The sequence below is a fragment of the Balaenoptera acutorostrata genome, chromosome 18 (assembly GCF_949987535.1).
Source record: "Balaenoptera acutorostrata chromosome 18, mBalAcu1.1, whole genome shotgun sequence".
Taxonomy (NCBI): Eukaryota; Metazoa; Chordata; class Mammalia; order Artiodactyla; family Balaenopteridae; genus Balaenoptera; species Balaenoptera acutorostrata.
The window spans coordinates 79,153,160-79,174,899 of NC_080081.1; the positions used below are offsets into that span (position 1 = coordinate 79,153,160).

The 21,740-nt window shown below is 42.7% G+C and overlaps 1 long non-coding RNA gene across 5 annotated transcripts in view; it reads right to left on the reverse strand.

Annotated features, from left to right (window-relative positions):
* The window catches only part of LOC103003887 (uncharacterized), a 293,955-nt gene that overhangs the window by 25,308 nt on the left and 246,907 nt on the right, over positions 1-21,740 (reverse strand). For 2 of the 5 annotated variants that reach the window (XR_009005960.1, XR_009005959.1), the window contains 2 exons: positions 5,298-5,392; positions 1,212-1,272 (listed from right to left, as the gene is read on the reverse strand). This is a non-coding gene — a long non-coding RNA (uncharacterized LOC103003887). Of the gene's footprint in view, positions 1-1,211; positions 1,273-5,297; positions 5,393-17,901; positions 21,379-21,740 lie in introns of those variants that run through there. The other 3 variants (XR_009005961.1, XR_449486.2, XR_009005963.1) reach the window with 2 other exon arrangements.

Here is a 21,740-nt window from a genome sequence, read left to right on the forward strand (position 1 = left end):
TAAGTGGAAGGGAGCTACGCATGGGCTCAGGATTCTAGTGTGATAGGATGCCATGAACTCCCGATTATGGTTAATTCAATACTTGAGATCCAAAGAAACGGAGAGAATGGACAGAAATTGGTGAACTTCAGACCATTAATTCCAGACAAAAGCACAACTTCCCCAGAGAGTTTCAGCTGGAGCTGGTTGAGCATTTAGCAGACACGCAAGGACTTTTTGCAGGCAGTGCTGTCACCACAGGAGCCACTCAGGAGACTTACCTGCTTTCATGACTCTTTCCTTCCAGAGGAGGAAGAGCCCGAGGGAACAAGGAAATAATAAGATCACTATAAGAATGAATTTGTGAATCAAACTAGGGCCAAGTCCACCTTCACTTAGACAAAGATGGGGAAGGTGATGGCCATAGGTCAGGGTGTCTCCCTGCCCTCCTTCCCAATTTCTTTTTTATGAGCATTCAGAAGATCTCAAAATCACAAGCTTTCTGTCATCTTCCTGTCCTAGCTCTTCACCAGGAGTCTCTAAGGAAATATTCTCCCACAAGTGTGGACCTCCGAACTCAATTTTCAAGTCATTTCAAGTCAGAACAACTTTTTTTGCACGTGAGGTGCAGACTCCTAGGAACAGGAATTCATAACAAAAACACAAGAACCCTAGGATTTTCTGGTTCATTACCTTTGGGTGGATCCATGAAAAATTTAAAGTGGAGACAAAAGTAAGCGATGAGCCAGTAGACGGAGCCCACTGAGCAGTGATGATAAATGACCTCCGAGTGCAAGTAACACGACCATCCATGGCTTGGTGCAGACTCTGCAACTCCCCTCACCCCTCCCTCCCCCACCCCCAAGAAGGCTGTTCTGGATTAAGGAAGGGCGGGTTTTCTCCCCCACCCCTTCCCTACCACCCACAACTGTACACAGTTGACTAAATGGGTCTTTTACTCGCGGAATCGGCAATTATAAGTGACTATCTGGCCAAGAGACCGCCAACACAACCTTGTCCAGGGAAAAAAGATTTTTTCCTGGATAAGCAAATTCAATACCCAGGTGAACAGTTAATTTCCCACACAAAGTGTGTGGACGCACTAAAAGCAGGCTCCCTTTTGTTACGTAGGGTGGCCACGTGATTTATCATCTCGACTGGAACATCTCTGAGCCTGAGACGGGGCACTTAATAAAGCGAGTGGCATCTCCCCCAGCTGTGAGGCTACTTACGCCGTCGTAACCGAACCAGCCAGTCTCTTTCGTCCCCGGCGTCCACTTTGGGGGCTGCCCACTGCAGAAGGCAAAGAGACAATACTGAAAATGTGACTTCATTTTTGACAGAAATGTGTTCGTTTATTTAGGTTCAGTACTTGACCATCGTTCTGATAAAACTTTATCTTGAAGACAACTTTTTTGGAAATGGTATTTCTGTGTAACCACAAATGTGTAAATATGCACATATTTTTAAGACCGAAAAAAATACCCATGCGTGTCAGCAGTGTTTAGCTCTTGGATATGGGTGATGGGTCATTTAAAAGTTCTTTTTATGCATTTCTTTCAATTTATCTAAAAAAGTATTATATTTATATGTTGTATTTAAAATGTCTTCTCCTATTCTCACATTCTGTCTACAAATCTTTTCATAAATCAAATTGCTTGCAATTAGTAGCTAGCGAAGACCTATCAAGGATATCCACATTCTTACAGTTTCTTCAAGACGATGAGGCTTTGGGATTCATCTCTGATAGGACCCTTTCCTCGCAATTTGTGAAAACTGTGAATTTTTCTCTTTTGTGAAAACCCTGGTTCAGAACCATGTGAGATCAGAGCTAGAGAACTAGATCCTTCTGCAAGCATGTACTACATGACATCTGTGCTGGTGTTCATTTCCTCTGGCAAAAGTGAACAGCAAAATATTCACATGCAAACAACTGGGCCCTTTGAGTTGCATTTCCCCTGATGGTACAGTACCTGGACGTCCCATCCAGTGTCAATGACAAACCCCCAACAGAGTGGGTTTCTTAGCAGGGCTCTTAAACAGCAGAGTATCAACAAAGAACCCCTTCCTACAAAGAAAGTATCCAAAGTCATCTGGGGCCCTGGACAAAGTCAGAGGTCTGTCAGATAAGATGGAACATTCTAAAGCTTCAAGAAGATATTGTATCTGGCCTTGAAATGGATGCTTTTCATTGAAATGATTTGAAAATACTACTTTCCTTTGAGTGAAAGCTAAAATGGGACAATGGAATATGTGGTTTTCCTGTGTGTATTTTTAAAGCGCACGTCTGGAGAGATGCATCATTACAAGCGTGTCGCTGACGACCGTGCTGGGCAGACGCGGTGGAAGGGTCCGGCCGCCCGGCCACAGCTCCCGGGCTGTACCACGTCTCCCCAGGGTGGCCACCCTATTTTTGTGCCACAGAACAACGGGAAAAGACTGTGACTGTAAACTCTCCCCCCAGATTAAATTGACTGAAAAACCCAAAGCTACATGGCTGTGGAAATCAGCCCTCCTAGGGTTAACACTACTTGGAGTTTTGAACGAATGTCAAAGCGTAAGATGCTGAACAGTCAATCAATTTTTCTCTGAATATTCTCAAAAGACTCTTTGTTTGCTTGTCCTGCCTATATTCAGAAATAGGGCCTCCTCTTGGTTTCTAAAGTATTCAAAGTGCTACCGCAGAATTTGCTTGAAAATTCGAATATAAGTTATAAAAATAAATCTCTTTCCACCATCACGATCAAGCTTAAGCACAATAACGAAATCACGATTAGAACAAAAAAGCAGCTGGAGAACGTATTCTTAGGTCATGGAGGTGAGATAGAAGGCAGGCGTTCCCAGCATGACTATCTCTTCGTAGGTAACAATTCCCCTCTCCAAATCCTCCCACAGGAATATGTATCCGAACAGTGAAATACTCGTGACGTAATCCCCATCTTTATTTCTGTCTCCCTTCTTGTGCTTGTCAGTGGATCCGCCTTTGCTTTAACTGATCTGAGCAAAAATTCCAACATGCAAAAAAATACAAACTCAGAACTGGTTGTTTCTTTTGTTTTTAAAATGTCAATTTCAGGCCATGTAATATGTAAGGATGAAAAATGTAACATAACTTTCTGTATTGATCTTCTTTTTCCCTTCATGATAATTACTGGTCACCAGGATGTTAGTTCTTTTACGCCCTTTAGACTGGTGTTTCTCAAACTTTATTGTTCGAGAAGAATGACTTGGAGATCGTGTCAAATGATCAATGTCAATCAAATCTGGATCAAGTCCAGATTCTGATTCAATGGAACTAGCGTGAGACCTGGGATTCTGCGTTGCTCACCAGCTCTGGGTGAGGCTGAAGATCCGGGCTGTGCAGACCCTGATGGGGCTGGTAATGCTTTAGACTGTCTTCTGGAAATAGCCAACGTGGAAGAGTTTATTCTACATCTCTCGCGATCACATTGGGGCGTTCTACGCCCACCTCTTGCTTTTCAGAGGATAAAGATGAGATAAGGGGTGCCCTGGTTCTCTTTCTTCACTGATGGCGGTTGTGGGTATTGAGCACAGGTGAGGACAAGTATGAGGGCCCCTGCCTCTGCCCTACTCGCCACAGCAGGACCGAGACACCACTGATGGGTGGCCATGACCTCACAGGGATGGCAGGAGCTTGAACTGCCAGAGTTCCGTCTGTGGCTCTACTGATGCTCCCTTAGAGACGGAGCCCATGGGCACGTCAGAGTCGGAGGTGGTCTGTCTGAGGAACTACAGCAGACGCCTTTCATTTCCTCCCTAATTGAACCAGGCCTTCCTGGTGCGAGATTTAACACTTTTGGAGGGGATAGTGTCATATTCCTTTCTTTTTTTTCTTGCCTTAAATCCCAAGGGTCCTAGATTCAAAGTCTGGTTTGCAAATGGGAAATTCCTAGATGTGCTTCTCCCCCTCCCCCTGGAGCCTAGTTCAATGCTTTCTTGCTTTTGCACCAGGTCTGTTCCCTCCCTGCTGTCCTTGCTTGCGACACAAGACAGAAGTGGGCTCAGGCCTTTGCACCTCTTCGTCACAAGGGGAAGTTTGTAAAAACCAACCGTGAGAGCAGGCAAGTAAGCAATACTTAATGTTATCTTTCGGGCAATGATTAAGAAGACCTAAAATATGTTTCATTTTGTTTTCTATTAAATCAAGTTTGATTTATTATAAGCAGATATCTTCCTAATGCGAGCAGGGCCCCCAGACGGCATGTAGCGTGGCTGTGTTGATCCCTGACTAGGCTTGCATCACACTAGTAGAAGACCTGGAACCATGAGAACTTTAGAATGTTTATATATATTTCCAAAGAAACGACTAAAAAACAAAACAGTAAACCAACAGCAATGTGGTGTTATCTTCTGCTTTCAAAATAGTTAAAGACAAAACAAAATGAAGCAAACACACAAACAAGAGGTAATTTTTTTTGCCATTTCAATCTGAAATTTTGGGCTTAGTTTTCAAAGCTCTTTTCATCTCTTGCTCCTTTCAAAATTTCTACCCCAAGTTATCTTTATGCTGATACACAAACCTTCTCTTGTTTTATCCAGACAAGTATGTGATTGAAAATAAAAAATTAAATGATTGATCACCATTCAGATATCACCACATGATCATATTCCTTAATTGTCTCCTGACTGTGTGTTCTGCTTCTTTGCCTAGAATAGATCATCTTCAAGGGCAGGTAGATTATATCTTCTTCAGGGCAGGGTTTCTTTTCTCCCCTTATTCTGGCAAATACAAATAGTACACACCAGTACTAAGCCCTCTCAAAAATATTTTCAGTTTCTCTTCTCCTCAAAAACTTTTATTATACTACATTTCAACAAATGTATTATGTTGCTTTTTTGGTGACATACAATTCCTGATCATTGTGGAATACTTGAAAGCATGTGGAAAAAAATAAAACAAACAAACAAATCACCCATAAACTACAATTTACAGTTTGTATTATATGCTTCTAATCCTTATTTGAAGGTTATACACACACATACAGACTATTTATTGGTAGCTATCTATCTATCTATCTATCTATCTATTCATCTGTCATCTGAAACCGAGATGTTTTATTTAGATTTCCCTCTAAAAGTTTGGGTTTATGTTGTACCTGATATTTTGTTACTTGTTTTTTAAATTTAGTATCTTGTGTACAATATATGATGTCATTCTTCTAATTTTACTGTTACTGTGATTCTTATTACAACATGATTTTTAAAATGCATAGTATTCCATCATAGGGAACTATCACGATCTAGCAAAACAATCCTCATTATTGAGCATTTAGGTCATCTGTGTGATGCACTGTTACCTTAATGGGCTTCAGTGACTCATGTGTCCTTGTGCCCCCTCCAAGGCTGATCCTGGGTTTGGATAAGTGACTTGTGTATTATTTTCCTCCTGCTGCTGTAACAGAGTACCACAAATTTAGTGACTTTAAAGAACCAAATATATTATTTTACAGTTCTCAAGGTCAGAAGTCCAAAATTGGTCTTGCAGGGCTAAAATCAAAATTTGGCAGAGCTGTGGTCCTCCTGGAGGGTCTAAGGAGAATCCGTTCTCTACATCTTCCAGCCCCTGGAGGCCTCTCACGTTTCTTGGCCTGTGGCTGCATCACTCCAACCTCTGCTTTGGTCATCATGTCTGCTCGGACTCCGACACCCCTTCTCCTCCCTCTTATGAGGACACTTGTGATTACATTAGGACCACCCAGAGAGTCCTGGAGTAATCTTGTCATTTCAACAACCTTAACTTAATCACATAGGTAAAGTCCCTTCTGCACAGAAGGTAACAAATTCACAGGTTTCGGGGGATTAGGATGTAGACATCTTTGGGGGCCATTATTCTGGGGACCATGAATTGCTTTGGTCAATGGGACATCAGCAAATGCAAGGCAAACTAAGACCAGATAAGCACTTGAGCACTGGGGCTTATCCTCTTGGAACTGTGGTGTCACCACGTATAAAATCTGTGTTGTCCTGATGGAGGCGCCACTGGTATACAAACCAGAGTGCTCATGGCCTTAGCAAACAGCTGGACCTCTGAGCGAGTCTGTCCTGGATCCGACAGCCCTCAGCACGTTGTCATGTAGCCACGTAAATAACCTCCCGGGGAGACCAGCTGGGGGACTGCCCAGCCCAGTTAAGTCCAACTCATGCTGAAGAATTTTGAATAAATAAATCATTTTAGTTTTGAGATACCGTTTCTGGGGTTATGTGTTCTGCAGCCATATATAACCTGTTATTTTAACCACAGTTGTGATGAACAACAGTGCATGTACATCTTCAGGGAACACATGAATTCAATGAGAACACTCTTACAGAGTGGAGAGACCAGAAGGACAAGTCTTCAGTGACAAAATTTCTAGCGCTTGGTAGGTAGAATTGTTTCCTTCTGTTGAGAAGGCCCTTTGAGTAACTTCCAAGCCCAACTAAATTGGTAGCAATCGCCCTAGTGGGAAACTTGACCAGGGCGCCATGGAACAAGTTCCTTCACATCTCCAGCCCTCATCTTCTCAGTAAATGGGATTTTATCAGTAAAATGGGGACAGAAAATAAATAGAAATGCTGTTGGTCCTTTCCTTTGGGACTCTTGTCATCATTTCATAAAAGTGTCTATATTCAGTGAGCTTTACAAACTACAGAGTGCCAAAATTGTGGAAGCTCTTCCTTGGGTTGTCACTGGGCATCATGATGCACCAGCCCGAGGGTGGATTGTGTCCCGGCATGTTGAGTACTGTGCGAGCCTGGCCAGTGGCTGCATCTCTCTGAACCTTGATTTTTTCTTTTCTTGGCTTTCTTCTCCACAAAGCCTTTGGGTTATCTACTTGTCAGAGTTGTACTGAGCACTGATTGAGAGGGTGGACATTGAGCCCCTGGCAAAGTGGACCAAAGATGGACACCAGCTGTGTCCATCTGGGTCAATGCCTTTATGGAAAGAGGTGGGAACAGTGGCATACTCATTACTTAGTATTTGACAAGAACGTGTTAAATAGTTTCTATTTCTTGTATTATTCAACCTTGGAAGAAGAGAGATTGGTTAAGAGCCAAAAGACTTAAGGGGCAGGGAATGGGTCCCAAAGCATCTAGAGATGGAAGGGAAGCCTAAAGATGATGAGAAAGAACGCAAAGGTTAGTCCGCCAGGAAGTCCTGGTCATTAGTAAAAAGTAAGTGACTCAGTATTCCAAACACCGATAATATCAAAAATATCTACGACGATAGGTGAGATAAATAACAATAGCAAAATTCTTGTCGCCCAGGACAGGGATGGTCAGGAACCCATTCACAGACTCAAGTTGGTTGAATTATTTGAGATTGACATTTACGTGCAATGAATGCATTCAATCGCTAAAATAGAACAGAGGGCATATTCAGCCCCACCTCCTTCAGGAAGTTTTCCTGAATGATCCAGGTTTTAGTCATCTTTCTTGCATTGTGGACTACACATATGATGCAGTCTCTGTTCCAAGCAATTTAGTAATAACTCCTATTTTAGTACCTGACTATACTTACTATTGTAAATTATTCACAATTGTTTCGCATGTGTGACCCTTATCTCACTTAGAGTAGAAAATCCCTGAGAAAAAAGTCCATGTCTTGTATTGTCTTATAATGCTGATTAACCCCCTCCAAACCTTTCCACCCACAGTTCAGGGAAATAACAAAATATTCCAGAAGTTAACGAATTGTTATCCCAGTAATGGCAGGGCCGTGTCTCACAGTCATTCTGAAGGCCTGCTCCGTTGTTTTTCAGTGGTCAGATTGGGTGGGTCAGGTGTTCTGAACAGCCTATAACCCTGCCAAAGAGTTTGCTGGGATATAAAAGTTGAAGAACTAGCAATTACCATTTTAACTTAGACATACATATTCTTCAAAGTCCTCTTTAAGTTCTTATCTAAGCAATATGAATTTACCCACTGGGAACCTAGTTTAAAAATTCATGGGAGAATCAGAATATAAACACAAAATCTAGTAGAATACGGTTTCTGCAGGCCGTGTCACAATAATAGTCTATTTGTGGGCAACATTTTAGTGGCTTCCAAGGCATTCCTCGAATGCAGTATAAAATGAGCTCAAATGAGGAAGAAACATTTCTTGCAGAATATATTCTGAATATAGACCTTCTCCTTCTCTGATAGTTTGAAAACCAGGAAAGTGCTTACATCAGGTTTTTAAAAAATATAACGTTAGCCTTGGGCCATTGGCATGAGAATCAGCTGGGGCCCAACTTAAAAATCCGATTCCTGACTCTAGGCCAGATGTATTGATTCAGAATCTGCACAAGTGTGGCAAAGACTCTGTATTCAAACAAGCTTCCCAGGGGATTTTGTGGATCCTCATGTCTGAGAACCATCATTTTAGTTTTAATCATAGCTTGATTTCCTAAGAACCTATGTGCATTCCATCCCCTCTTCCTCCACCTTGGTCCACAATTACCATCAATCCATTTACTAAAGCTTGTTTTCTTTCTTAACTTTTTAAAATTTGTAACACATGATGTGCTGCTAAAACTGTATGCCTCGGGGTAGTAGCTCTGAATCTTGGATTGCATCAGAATGCTCACTGAAACTTAACAAGTAATGCTCAGTCCCCATCCTAGACCCATGAGACACCCTCAAGAGGACTATGGCTGGGGTACACATTTCTTCAAAAGCTGAAGAGGTGACTCAGCAATCGGAGTAGAGAAACTGGGAGACCGTCACTGTCTTCCAGTACCTAGTGTCCTGGGGGCAGTGGCTCTCTGGCCCCGCTGCTTAGCAAAGTCACCTGGTCCTGGGTGTCCAGGTGTGCCAGCTACAGGGCACGTGGACAGCACGCACGTCTGCCCTCTACGTGCCCCTCCCGACATGGAGCCATGATTCTCTCAGTTTCTCTGAAGTCTTTCTCCTGCAATCCTCAGCTGATGGCCAGTCTTCCGAGCCTCCAGTGGCCGGTCCAGGAGAAGTGCTTCCGCTCAACCTTCCAGAGGCAGTTATAAGAGATTCCAGCTCATTCAGGAGACACTGATTTCTGGGAATTTCCACAGAACACCCTAGATTTACCACACAGCATCATATGCCCTATCCTGCCCCTCTGCTCAGAGGCCCATATACTTCCCTTGGCCTGAAGGAATCTCTTCTGTTCCAGGCTGACCCTCCTGGCTGGAGCAGAGCAAACCCCATCCCTCCTGGACATTGTCCCAATGCAGAGATCAAAGGCACTTGACATTGATCCTCTCAGTCTCCAGCAGATATTCCCTTCCTATGCCGGGAGGACAACTTTAAATCCAGCTGCAGGCACACAGACAAATCCCATAGCATTCTTTGGTACATATGCAAATTCAGTGTCAGCCATAAACCTGGGTTTCACTAGTAAGGTTCTAGTGGAAACATTTCCACATCCAGACAGCCCAGGCCCTGTGAAGGTGGCCCGAGTCTACATATGAATCATAACCACTTCGATAAATTTAACACCACTGCTCTCTATTTTGACTCTGGGGGCTGGCGAATAATTTAGCTAAAGAGTTTAGAAAGAACAAAAGGCAGGGCCCCTCGTCAGGGACCTCCTGTATTTTGAATTTTTGCTGGCTTAGGTCAGTCCGTGAACTGCAGTGCTGTTTTAAAATGTAATCATAACTACAAAGGTAGGCTCTGGAATTCTTGCACTGTTTGGCATTTCGTGATTAAAGCTGACATTCGTTGGGCAGAAGTGGAGTTTTAGAATTGATAGACCTCGACTAATCCCAGCAATAAAAATGGTCACAAATGAATGCTGTGACAGGTTTTGAACCAAGAAAAATCATCACTGAGCTCACTAGAAAAGATTAAGAGACAGTCAAGTTAAAAAATTATTGGCTCCATTTACACTCGCTTTGGGTAGCGAATGCTGTTTTATCCATTTGTACTTTTCTGTCGCCTCTTTCATGTGTCTCGTTATAATAATTTCCAAAGCCATAAGCAAAGAAAATAAGACATCAACTCAGATAAAAATGGCACACGGTTTAATACAAAACATTAACTGTGGCACAACCTGCCCTCAGAGAACAAAGGAGTGTAAAATTCATCTTACTTGACAGTGTTAGAATGCTTTACATTAAATCTAGATTTTAATCCTGATTGTATTGTTACACATTCCACTGTTCCCATGCCATCAGCCTCGAGGACTTTATTATTTATGTAATTCCAACAGTTGATACGGACTCAATGCATCTGATCTCAATGAATGGCATGGGATAAAAAAAAATTATCAGTAGATTTCAGGGGAGAGAAAAAGACCATTTTAATTCTCTTGCAAGGCTATTGATGAGTAACAGATGTCGCTTTTCTGATTGAATTATTTTTGATTCATTTTTCAAAAAAAATATAGATCTGTCAAAGTATTTTAAATCATCTAGAGATAGAGGTTATTTAAACAAGATTCTTTTATTTCTCTTTCTAGGGAGAGTGTCCACCTTCAAGTGCTGCAGGTTACATGGGGATATAATTCAGAGTGACATGTGCTTGAATATATAGTAGTGCCAGTTTCACTGGGGTGGGAGTAGGGGGGTTCCTAGTCTAAAGAGGAACCAGTTGGGTCCATTCTGGTGTCAAGGGCCTTTGAGCAGCAAGATGAGCTATGGAGAGAAACTTGTCTTAGACGGGCATAACATCTCCTTCCTAGGCTTAGTCAAGAATTCAGGAGTTCAAGACTTATGGTTGCCAAGGGGTGGAGGAGGGACGGACTGGGAGTTTGGGGTTAGTAGATGCAAACTATTATACAGAGAATGGATAAACCACAGGGTCCTACTGTAGAGCACAAGGAACTGTATCTCCTGAAGAAAACCATAATGGAAAAGAATAGGGAAAACAATGTATATATATGTATAACTGAGTCACTTTGCTGTGCAGCAGAAAATAACACAACATTGTAAATCAACTATACTTCAATTTAAAAAAAAAAAAGAATTCAGGAGTTCAACCAACAGGGAGCAAATATTCTTCCTTCCACAGCAAAAAAAAAAAAAAAAAAAAAAACCTCCTTTACTTAGTTTATCCCCAGCATAATTTACGCTCTACTCTATTTGAGTGGGATACATAAACTCAAGAGAGGAAGGAGAAGAGTCCAACTTTGAAATAAGAGGCGAGATTCCCAAGACTGAGCTCCACCCATCTCCAAGTGGATATGGATCTTAGGTCCAAAAGAATGAACATGAAGCTGTCCTCTTATGCTCAGAATTCAGGTCATCCATTCTTCATGTGCTGAAACCTTCCAGCATAGCGCGGAGGTGAGTGGAGGAAGAAAATGTGGAAAAAGAGCATCAAGTTCCAAATGAGAAATTTGAAAATAATAAAACAAAGCAAGGAGAAGGAAGAATGTCATTTTCTGCGTCTCTGTGAGAAAGATTGGAAAGTGGTCTCCCATTAGACAGATGGGGTTCTCAAAGAATTTAAAAAATAAAACAGTAAGTAGTAAAAATATAAACATGAGGACACACCAGAAAAAAACCTGGATCCTTGGCTTCTCTTAAGAAATAAAAGATAACATGTCAACTCTGGGCTGGTTTTCCCACCGAGCACCATGGGTGAGGCCCTGTAGATCCCAACCTGAGAAGCAGACTCTCGACTGTGCCACTGGTCCCTCCCCCAGGCCTCCTTGTTGTAAATCACACCCCAAGGCCCTTCCAGACACCGGATTTGCAGCCACTGCTCTGTCCTTCCAAGAAGGCAGATTAAACCCACCTGTCGGGAGGCATGGGTCTCTCCTCCTCTTTGAGGCAGAAGCCCCACTGAGTTTACCCAAAACTAAGCTGCTTTGGCTTCAAACTTGGAGTTTCTGATTCAGAATCCAGATATGTTATTTTGCTTTTTTTTTGTTTTTTTCTAAAATCTGGGTTTCCTTAATAGCTGTCTTGCTGTTGACAATATGATAGACTCACCCGCAATATTTCAATATTTTAGCTATGCCATTCAGAAAAAGATCAACATAATCCATGCAAACATAAAAAAATTTATGAGAAAAGTGACTCTTACATGATATTCTGGTAGGAATTCCTATTACGTATCAGTGTAGGCAATAGTAGAAAAGTTGATTTGGGAGAAAGAAAATGAATGGATGAGCAGGTGGAGACTTCCTGGCTACTGGTCTGCACTTTCCATTAATAAGAAGATAAGTTGGCTCCAAAGTAGCACACACAAACCTTTTCATTGAAATTGATAAAATGCACCAGATGAAGACCCAGCATTGGAACTGGGAAGGGGAGGCAACTGTACCCCTCGCCCAATGCCCTAGATGAGCCCACATCTTGCCAGGCTTCTGTGGTGTCTCTCAGGCCGACTGTTGTGTCCCCTAGTTCTCTCTAGGATGATCTAAACCTTTCTTATTTAAAAGCAACAATTTAGCCCAAACGCACTAACGACTCATTTCTTAAAGGCTACATTAGGTGGGAAAACAGAAAAGAAAATACCATATGTAAAATGCATCAGTCACACAAGTTGCCGGAGCTGGCTCGTGAGTTAGGTAAGCAAATAGGAATTTGCAAACTGACTCATACAAGCCCCAAAGCCATCACGGTGATCAGAACATGCCACGGAGGGCAATTGCCTTGGACGTCAAGAAGAAAAGTATGGACACATGCAGCACACGAGGTCTAACAGAGATAAGGAATGGTTGATTACATTTCTCATCTCTGGGTCAGATCAAACCTTCCAGAGAGCCCAGGGTTTATCCTGTGCAGAAAAGTGTAGGGTGAATTGCCAACTGGGACAGGTTTTGTGGATCTGTGGAGGCTTGGCATCGATTCCCGTTGACCATCATCAGATGCCTGGTGCATTCCAGGCATTTGTGTTTCTCCCCAGTCACACTGATCCAACTCTGGCTGAAGATAATTGGGCACTGGCCTTCAATACAGGGCACCTAGTGCAGACTGACAGGCTGGAAATGATCCTTATGGCCACCCTTTTGTAGTTAACAGTGCCGACAAAGGTAATTTTTCTCCCCTTCTAAAGCACAATCATATAATATAAACTCAAGGTATTAATTTCTTTATTTGGATTCTGTCCTGAAACAAGAATACTGTCGATTTGAATGTCTGGGATTTTAAGAATGTTAAAATGATCAGCACTGTAGGTGGACCAGCAACACGCAGGGGATGGTTCCTCAGAGAGATGAGACAAAGCCAAGCAACGCCAGTGGCCTTGGAATCTAACGCAAGGGAAGAAAACGCTTTCCAAGCGTGAGCCACAAGGCAAATGGCATAATGCGGGGACTGCAGGCAATTATCATTAAACATTGAGAGTGTTCACAAGGAAAAAGACAGTGGCTTGGATGGGAGAGGGCGTGGGTTATGCATGTCAGCAAGGACTAAGGGAAATTCAATCAGAGCTCCGTCAACACCACCTCAAGTTTGCAGAAACCAGACTAAGATGAAAGCTCTAGGTCTATCTCAGAGACATCTGAGATAACAGGGAAATTTTGAAACACATTTGCCTCAAAAAGAGGGTTCCTTAAAAAATATCCCTTGAGTGGCATGATTCAGAGCTCTGACAGCTGGTTGTGCGATCAGCGGATGGAGATGAGTTGTGGATTCCGTTGCCATGTTTTGGAAGAAAGAAATTACAGACGAGAAGGGGAGGTGGTATATTTAAACCCTCCCATTAGAGTTATTGCTGAGAAAGACTTAGGAAACACTCCTACCTTCCCAGAGTGACAGAGCCCCCCAAAGAGTGGAGGGGACAGAAAATTCCTACTGTCCACTCCTGGGTGGAGCATAGCCCCTACGGTTATGCCAAGTTCAAGACTGACTAACAGTAACAAGGTGATTCCAGAATATAAAATGGCGTAGAACACAGTGGGCTAAGTGGCAAGCACCCGACTTGGAGGAGCTGGTGGGACTGGCCACACGTTCACTGTGTGTCTGTGGCTTCGCACAGGCTCCTTCTTGACCCGCCGGGTGTCAGTTTCCTCTGAACTGACGAGTTATACCCACTGCCAAAGACTGTGGAGACGATCAGATGATCTCATGTGTGAAAAGAAATAAACTCAAAAGTGCTAAGGATGAATTGGGAGATTGGGACTTACATATATACACTAATATGTAGGAAATAGATAACTAATAAGAACATGCTGTATTAAAAAAAAATTCAAAAAAAAAACAGAAACAAAAATAAAAGTGCTAAACCAATGGAAAGTATTCTTGGCTTGATTTGTAATCCTTAAATCATGAGTCAGAGCAAGAAATCCTCACTTTCATTGATCTCGCATCAGCTCAAGTGAGGAGCCAGGGGAGGACACACTTTGGTCTAAGCACACGGGGCAGAACGAGCGAGTCCCCTCGTTGATACAAATCCTCCTTTTCCTTTTGTCGCTGATCACCCAGTTGGTTCCTCTGGGCCGTCCTCTTTAGCAAAAAGGGACAGAACCACAAAAGGAAGAGCATGGGGTAACCAGAACTGAGTTAACACATAATATTTAAAATAAGAAGAAAATTCCAGACAGAACTTAGTAGGACCTAGTATGGAAAAGCTGACCGTGATGGGATGGTCTCTAAGACAGTGCATATAGGTTTTATTTACTCTAAGCTCCATTATCTGTAATTTCCGGAGTGCTCCATGAGAAGTCCTAGAGTAAAAGATAATTTGTTAGCTATCACTAACCATTATACATTGTATCAGCTTATTTCTCAAAATTCAAGATTATATTCCAATTTACTTTTCAAAGAACGATTATACGGATTAATTTGATTGTTCTACTTAACTGTCAAGGGTATTCATTCATTTTGTTAATTAAAGACCATCCACCTCCACTTAATCATGCATTTTCATCAATTAAAGACAGTGTATTAAAATCTCCACAAGTATTTACAGAAGTGTTGGACTTCATAACAAGGTTCAGTTAGTATTTTTATCTATTTGTTTTTCAGTCTTTGCCACTAAACCAGGAGCACTTTGAGGAAGAAAAAATAACTATATTTTTATATTCTAAAACCTAAGATGGTAACTAGGATAAAGTAGACGCAATGAATATTTGATAAATGAATCGCACTGAATGAAAAACGCCATCTATATGCAATCTTATCATCTTACTACGCTCATCCATCTGGAAGGAAAGATGCTAGTTCCCTAAATGTGAAACTCTGTAGAGTTTTGTGTCTTTGAAAGTCCTGTTAATATTGGCTTTGGGTTTTTAAAAACCTTGAATAATCTTTTATTTGTAATTTGGATTTCTCGCCTGGGAAGTTCTGTGGGGGGGATGATGGATTTTTTCAAGTGCATTCCCCACGCTTTAGAATCACTGTGAGAGCAAGTACGATTATTAATGGCAGTTTGTAGCATCACTTGGGTGTTTTCAAGTGGGAGAAAGATTGACAAGAGCTGTAATAGAAATCAGGCTTGAACAGAAATGTTGCAGGAGTGTGTAGTTATTTTTAATGTCTTAATACAATAACTGCACACAAATTTCTCTCCTTATGTACCTAATGGGCAGATAGTGGCTCTTTCTTGGAAAAAAAGAAAGAAATGTATAGATATTTTTTGTTAATCTGTTTTTAACTTTTTGTTTTGAAATAATTGTAAATTGATAAGAAGTTGAAAAAATAGTGTGGTATCACAAAACTGGCACTGCTACAATCCAGAGATCTTCTTCAGATGTTATTTAATACATACAACTCATTTGTGTTGCGTGTGTGTGTGCATGCACATGTGCACATGTATGTAGTTCTATGCAGTTTTATCACGTGTAGATTTGTGTAAACACTACTATAATCAACATGAAGAACTGTTCCATCACCACGAAAATCCCTAATGCTAGCCCCCCTCTGCAACCCATCCCAAACCCCTAGGACCACTAATCCATTCTCCATGTCCGTCATCTTGTCTTTTCAAGAGTGTTATAGAAATAGAATCATACAGTGTGTAACCTTTTGAAAGTGGCATTTTTCATTCAGCATAATTGCTTTGAGCTCCATCCACGTTTTTTGCATGTATCAATAGTTTGTTCATTTTTATTGCTGAGCAGGGTTCCACGCTGTGGATGGACCACAGGTGTTTAAACAGTCACCTGATGAAGCAATTTGTTGTTGTATTTGCTAGGTTTTGACTATTAGGAATAAAGTTGCTATTCCCAGCTTTTTGGAATGGCTTTTTTTGTGTGAACACAAATGTCCAGGAATGCAATTCTTGGATCTTACAGTAAGTACATGTTTAGTGTTATAGAAAGTGCTAAACTGTTTCCAGTGTACCTGTACCACTTTATTTCCCCACCAGCAATGTATGAAAGGTCAAGTTTTCCACACCCTTGCCGGCGTTTGGTGCTTTTGCTATTTTTAATTTTAGCCATTTTGATGGGTAACTCATAGTAATAATGATATATAATTGTGGTTTTGATTTTCATGTGCCTATCTGCCATCTACATATTGTCTTCAGTGAAATGTCTTTTCATATCATTTGCCCGTTTTCTCCTTGGATTGTTTCTTTTTTAATGTTGAGTTTCCAGAGCTCTTTCTATATTCTATATGCAAATTCTTGGTTGGCTATGTGGCTTACAAATATTTTCTCCTATTCTGTAGTTTACCTTCTCATCCTCTTAACAAGGTCTTCCATAGAGCAGACGTTTTTAATCTTGCTCAAGTCCAGGTTGTCATTTTTTTTCTTTTATGGTCATGCTTTGGGGTCATTAGATATTTCTTACTTGGAAACAATCACAGTTTTTCTCACTGGCCAAGGAAGATAGTACAGACTTTGGTTTTCGCTTTCCTCTTCTTCCAATGAAAAGGAAACAAAGAGGCACTACAGTTGTGTGCATCGGTATGGCGTTTGCTATTTGGTTAAATGGAAAGTGGTCTGGTTTGGTTTTAGAGAGGGGAGCATGTGTGACTTGTGGAGCAAAATGTTCTGAGCCTCTGCACTCACTCTGGGAAGATGCTGATGTTAGATTACAAGGTTTAAAGTGCTTTAATTTTATTCAAAGCAAAAATATAACGACTAGAGTTCTTCTAAGTAGTCATTAATAATTCTTAAGATGCTGAAATTATCTCATTGTGCTTGTATGGGCATTTTTCTTTAATTCTTCCTCATATTTATCACAAATTTAAATATATACATAAAATTTCTTAATATTTGCTTTACTGTTTTCTTTAAGTGTGTAGATTTAATATTGCTTAAAATATGATCCAGAGGAAAATAATTGTGCCTTCTTGGTTCACGCTGTATGGCTGTTTAGGCTGTGTAGGTTAAGGTATCCTCACCCATCTGACCACACTGACTCCTGATCACAGGTAGACAACCCCCTGTGAGCAGACAGCTTCTCAAACTCACCTGAAGCACAAAGTAAACATCACTCTAACTCAGGACTTTTCTATTTTTCTCTACTTAAACATTAATATCCATCAGCTATAACATGTTCACCAAAAAAAAAAAAAAAAAAGAAAGAAATCAACTTTTACCTTTAGCATCCATCTGTTTCTAACATGAAGACAGCTTCATTTAGCAGAAAGTTTAGCTCTGGCATAATTAAAGTTCTACTATTACTAGAACTCGCCGGTTAGTCTAAAATCATTTGGGGACCTTGACTGAAATCTGTATCACAGAAAGTTATATAAAATAACATTAAAAGGACATCCTATGATGAAATTGTAATCTGATTCCTTTATAAGTTCTCTATAAAATGCTGAGTTTATTTTTCAATTCTGAATTTCCTATTCACATACAGAAATAAAGAAGCATTATTTTGTCCATCTATGTGATTTCCGAAAGGACAGTTGATCTATGTTCTCATAAATTCATATCACTTGACAGCAGATTCCTAAGCACTATATTGTAGTACATAAATATGATTTTAAAATGAAACGCTTTCAGTTGTGGTTCTTTGTTTTTGTTTATTTTCTGTTACCTGGGCTGATAACACTTTATGATGAACGTAATTCTCTTCTAACAAAGGAAGATTATTGAACACGCCGTCAGAGTTGTTCTGATCACATTTTGAACAGGGAGGATAAACTTTCTTGAAGAGCTCACTCACTTATGTGGTGTCTACTATACTTGTTTCTAAAAATACAGTCACACTTCCTTGCAGCTTTCTTGTTGAGACAAATGTGTTTAGTTGACTCATTTACTGGCCATATTTTATCGACACCATTTTCAAACCTGAAAGTTGACAAGTCACAGAAGAAACAAAGGCTACAGTTGAGGCAAATGAGACACGTGAACGTTTCAGAGAGATTTCACACTGAATATAGAAGCAGTCCTGATTCCTAGGTCAGAAAGACACTGAAATGCCTGTTGCTCTCAGGGAGCTTTTCTGAGGCTGCAAACTGTGATTGTTCTATCACTAGGAGGGGGTGTGGATGGGTTTGGGGTGGGGTGGGGCTAAACCAATTTTCCATTCTACCTCTTCCTTTTGGATGAATTTATCAATCCATTTTTTAAAAAGACAAAAGTCCACAAAAACCCAAGCTTCAGAGATAGAGTAGGAAATAGTCTCTCAACATTGTTTTATTCACTAAACATATTGATTGAGTACCTATCATGTGTAGCTGGGGTGTCCTGCTCCTGCTGTCCCATGCGTTACACACACGTACACCTTTGAAGTCCAGCTTCCTAATGTAGCACCCTGTGGTTTCATTTAATTTTTTCTCTCCGTAGTATTTAGAGTAAGAATAGTCATGGCTATCATAACAGCTTTTGAGCACTTATGACACGCCAGGCACAGTGCTAAGGCTAATAAACCTGTATCGAATCCTCCAACAATATGAGGTACGTTCAAGCGTTATCCAGAGTTTGTAAAGCAGAAACAAACTGCCACTCGCCTGTGGTCACCTGCTCTTGGGAACATTTGGGACCTGATCTCACGTGTGTCTATGTCCCTTTAAAGCCAGGTCTCTTAACCACTGTGTCACTCAGATTTACCATTAGTTGTTTAAGAGGTTTCATTCATGATGAAATGAAATCCTTTTAAAACTTATTCAGATGTTGGTGGTTCAATAGTCAGCTTTGCTGGTCTGTACAGGCACCTGTTCTCACACCTGTCTGCTCCCTGCAGGAGCCGCTCTGAATGGAAGTGCATGTTTCCTACTCCCTACCTCTCCCTCCTCATGAAGACCAGCCATTTGGAGACCAGATGGATGGTCAGCCCTGAGCTGAAGTGCTTATATTGGCTCAGAAATTTTTATTCACTCAGTATTTAATGTTAACTTACAGGCCCTCTTAGAGACTTTATCAAAACTAAGATAAATGAAAAATTTTGATTGAATATAAAGTGTTCTTAGCTTTTTGTTGATTGCATGCTGTAAACATATTGTTTCGAACATTTTTCTCAGTAGAAAGTGTGGATAGTGACAATTCATCATGAGAGGTATAGACTGTGCTGCTCACAGAACAGGCGTCCTGCAGAGAAGCAAGACGCTAGACCACTCCAGACCCCACTACGACGACATCATTACACACGAAATCCAAGTACAGGAGAGATTAAAACAAACAAATCAAATGGCTTCTCATCTTACTATCAAACTGAAAAAAAAAAAGATTTAAACTGGCCTCAAAATAAAAATAAAACGTAGACGTATTCATAATACAAAAGGATGACTTCTTAATGGGACTCGGCTGTATCTGAAGACAAGCCCACGAGTAAAGCAAGAATCCAGAGTCACAGTGGACAGGGTCTCTCTAGAGGCAACGACCAGTGAACCTTCTGCGTTGATGGAGGGGTTCCGTACCCAACGCGATCACTAGCCCACGCGGGTGTTGAGCACTTGAACTGTGGCTGGTGTGACAGAGAAACTGAATGTCTTATTTCACTTAATTTTAATTTGAATGGTCACACACAATGGCCCCTGCCTACCCCTCTGGACCTGGACCGTGCGGCTTTGGAATGTAAACACGTGGCTAATGAAAGTGGCGGGAATCTCACTGGTCCCTCCTGCACCCTCAGCTGTGTGCATACCCCCCGCCCCGGGGGCTTCTCATGAGGCCTCCTCTCTGCTCTCAACACCAGCGGGGGCTGAGGACCCACCTCCCAGCTTCCCGCCCAGAGGGACCAGCTGAACACACTGAGGCAGAGGCCTGTCCAGTAAGGACAGTCACCACCGGTACGTAATCAAGGCTGTGCCCTGAGCCTCGGGACTTCCAGAAGCCCCCTCCCCCAGGACACTGCAACAAAGCTGTGTGTCTAAGGGTCCCCTCGCATCTGGGAACACTCTGATAGATACAGATCTCTAAAGTAGAGAGAAGAGACGGCCGGGATCTCAGAGGAACAAATGGCACGAGTCCCCTGCGGGAACATCAGGGAGGGCCCGGGGGCGCGGGAGACGTGGGTGTAGCGTTGCTCTCTGCTCCATCCTCCTGGGCCCGTTCCCGGCGCACCTGAGCCGCAGAGGCTGGGGCTGGAGCAGCGCGGGCTGCGAGCAGCGCTAGGCAGCCTGTGTCTCCTGGTTTTCTTGAGTCCCAGGATGGGCCCAAATCAAGCCCCACGGGGAGCACACGAGGCTCTGCTCGGCCTTCGGCATCGCTGTCCGTCCTCACAGCCGCAGCTTCCCAACCCGCCCCCCATTTTCCACACGCGCGACCTTGGGGTAACAGCTGGGCTCCGGCCTCAGGGCCAGTACCCTCCATCAGCCCCGCTCTGGGTGCCCTCCAGTGGTGACAGCAGGAGTATCAGAGTAAGCTTGTTTCCTCTCCTTCCAAATTCGGACACCTTAGCCGAGACCCGTGGGCTCCGGAGTGCAGGGGTGTGGAAGAGTCTCGCACGTCCTGACTGCCCAGGACGTTGGACGGTCTTCGGCACCCACCTGTTACGTCCTCTGCCTTTTCCGATTCTACCTCTGCTCACTTCCCGTGCGCTTCCGCCCTCTCTTTCTTTATTAAAGGACAAGAAATGTGTCCTCCCAATCGCGCGGAGTAGAAGGCGTGTGACCCGCTGTCTCAGCTTCAAACTAGACCAAGGTGGAGGGAGAGACACCTGGTGAAGGGCCGGGGAGCCTGGGGTGGAGCTCGGGGCCTGGTGGTGCAGGTGGAAGGAGAGAACTCTCTGTGGGTTTAGCTGGGAGCCCCCCAAGGGGACCTCTCTGGGCACCCCTCGGCTCACTGCCCTCCTGGCGCCACAGGTGCCCTGACGCCATCACATCACGGTGCGTCCCCAGGTGTGTCTCCACGTGGACCGCAGGCCTCGGGGGACTCCACGTGTCCGCCGCCTCCTCTGCTCCTTGTGGGGCCCGCGCCCCAGCCCGGATGTCGCGGAGAAGAGCCTGAGGGTGTGGCCGCACGGCCATAAATGGCATCGTCTTCTTCTATCTCCTCTCGTTCCTCTTCATTAACCTCAGTTTCTCAGGACACACCAGATAAGCGTTAGCAGGAAAGGCTGGCCGATGGTTGGGGGACTAAAGGTCGTCCCTAAATCAGCGGGTTGTTCTGAGAATTGTCCTGAGCCATCAGGAGAGTCAGCTCCGTCTGTGTCCAAACAAGAAAGGGGAAAAGGAAGTGACTTCTTGGAATAAAATCAGGGTGATATCAAATTGTTCTGGATTCTGTCTTCGGTGTTCTGCTCACCTCATAGGTCTTTTCGAGGAATTTCTTTGAAATCATCTAGATAAGCAAACATAAAGCTAACTTAATTTTACATCTTTGAGGTAAGCTGAGTCCTCTGAATAAGCAGTGAATTAAAATCATCGCCAGAGACGCAGAATTGAGGTGAGCCAAGTGGCCTTTAGATTTTGAAACGAGGAGAGTAGCCGTCTCCCTGGCGTCAGAGGGTCTCCCTTTGCTGCAGGGACCCGGAGCTCTGACCTCTGAAGGACCCTGGTCCCCACGGG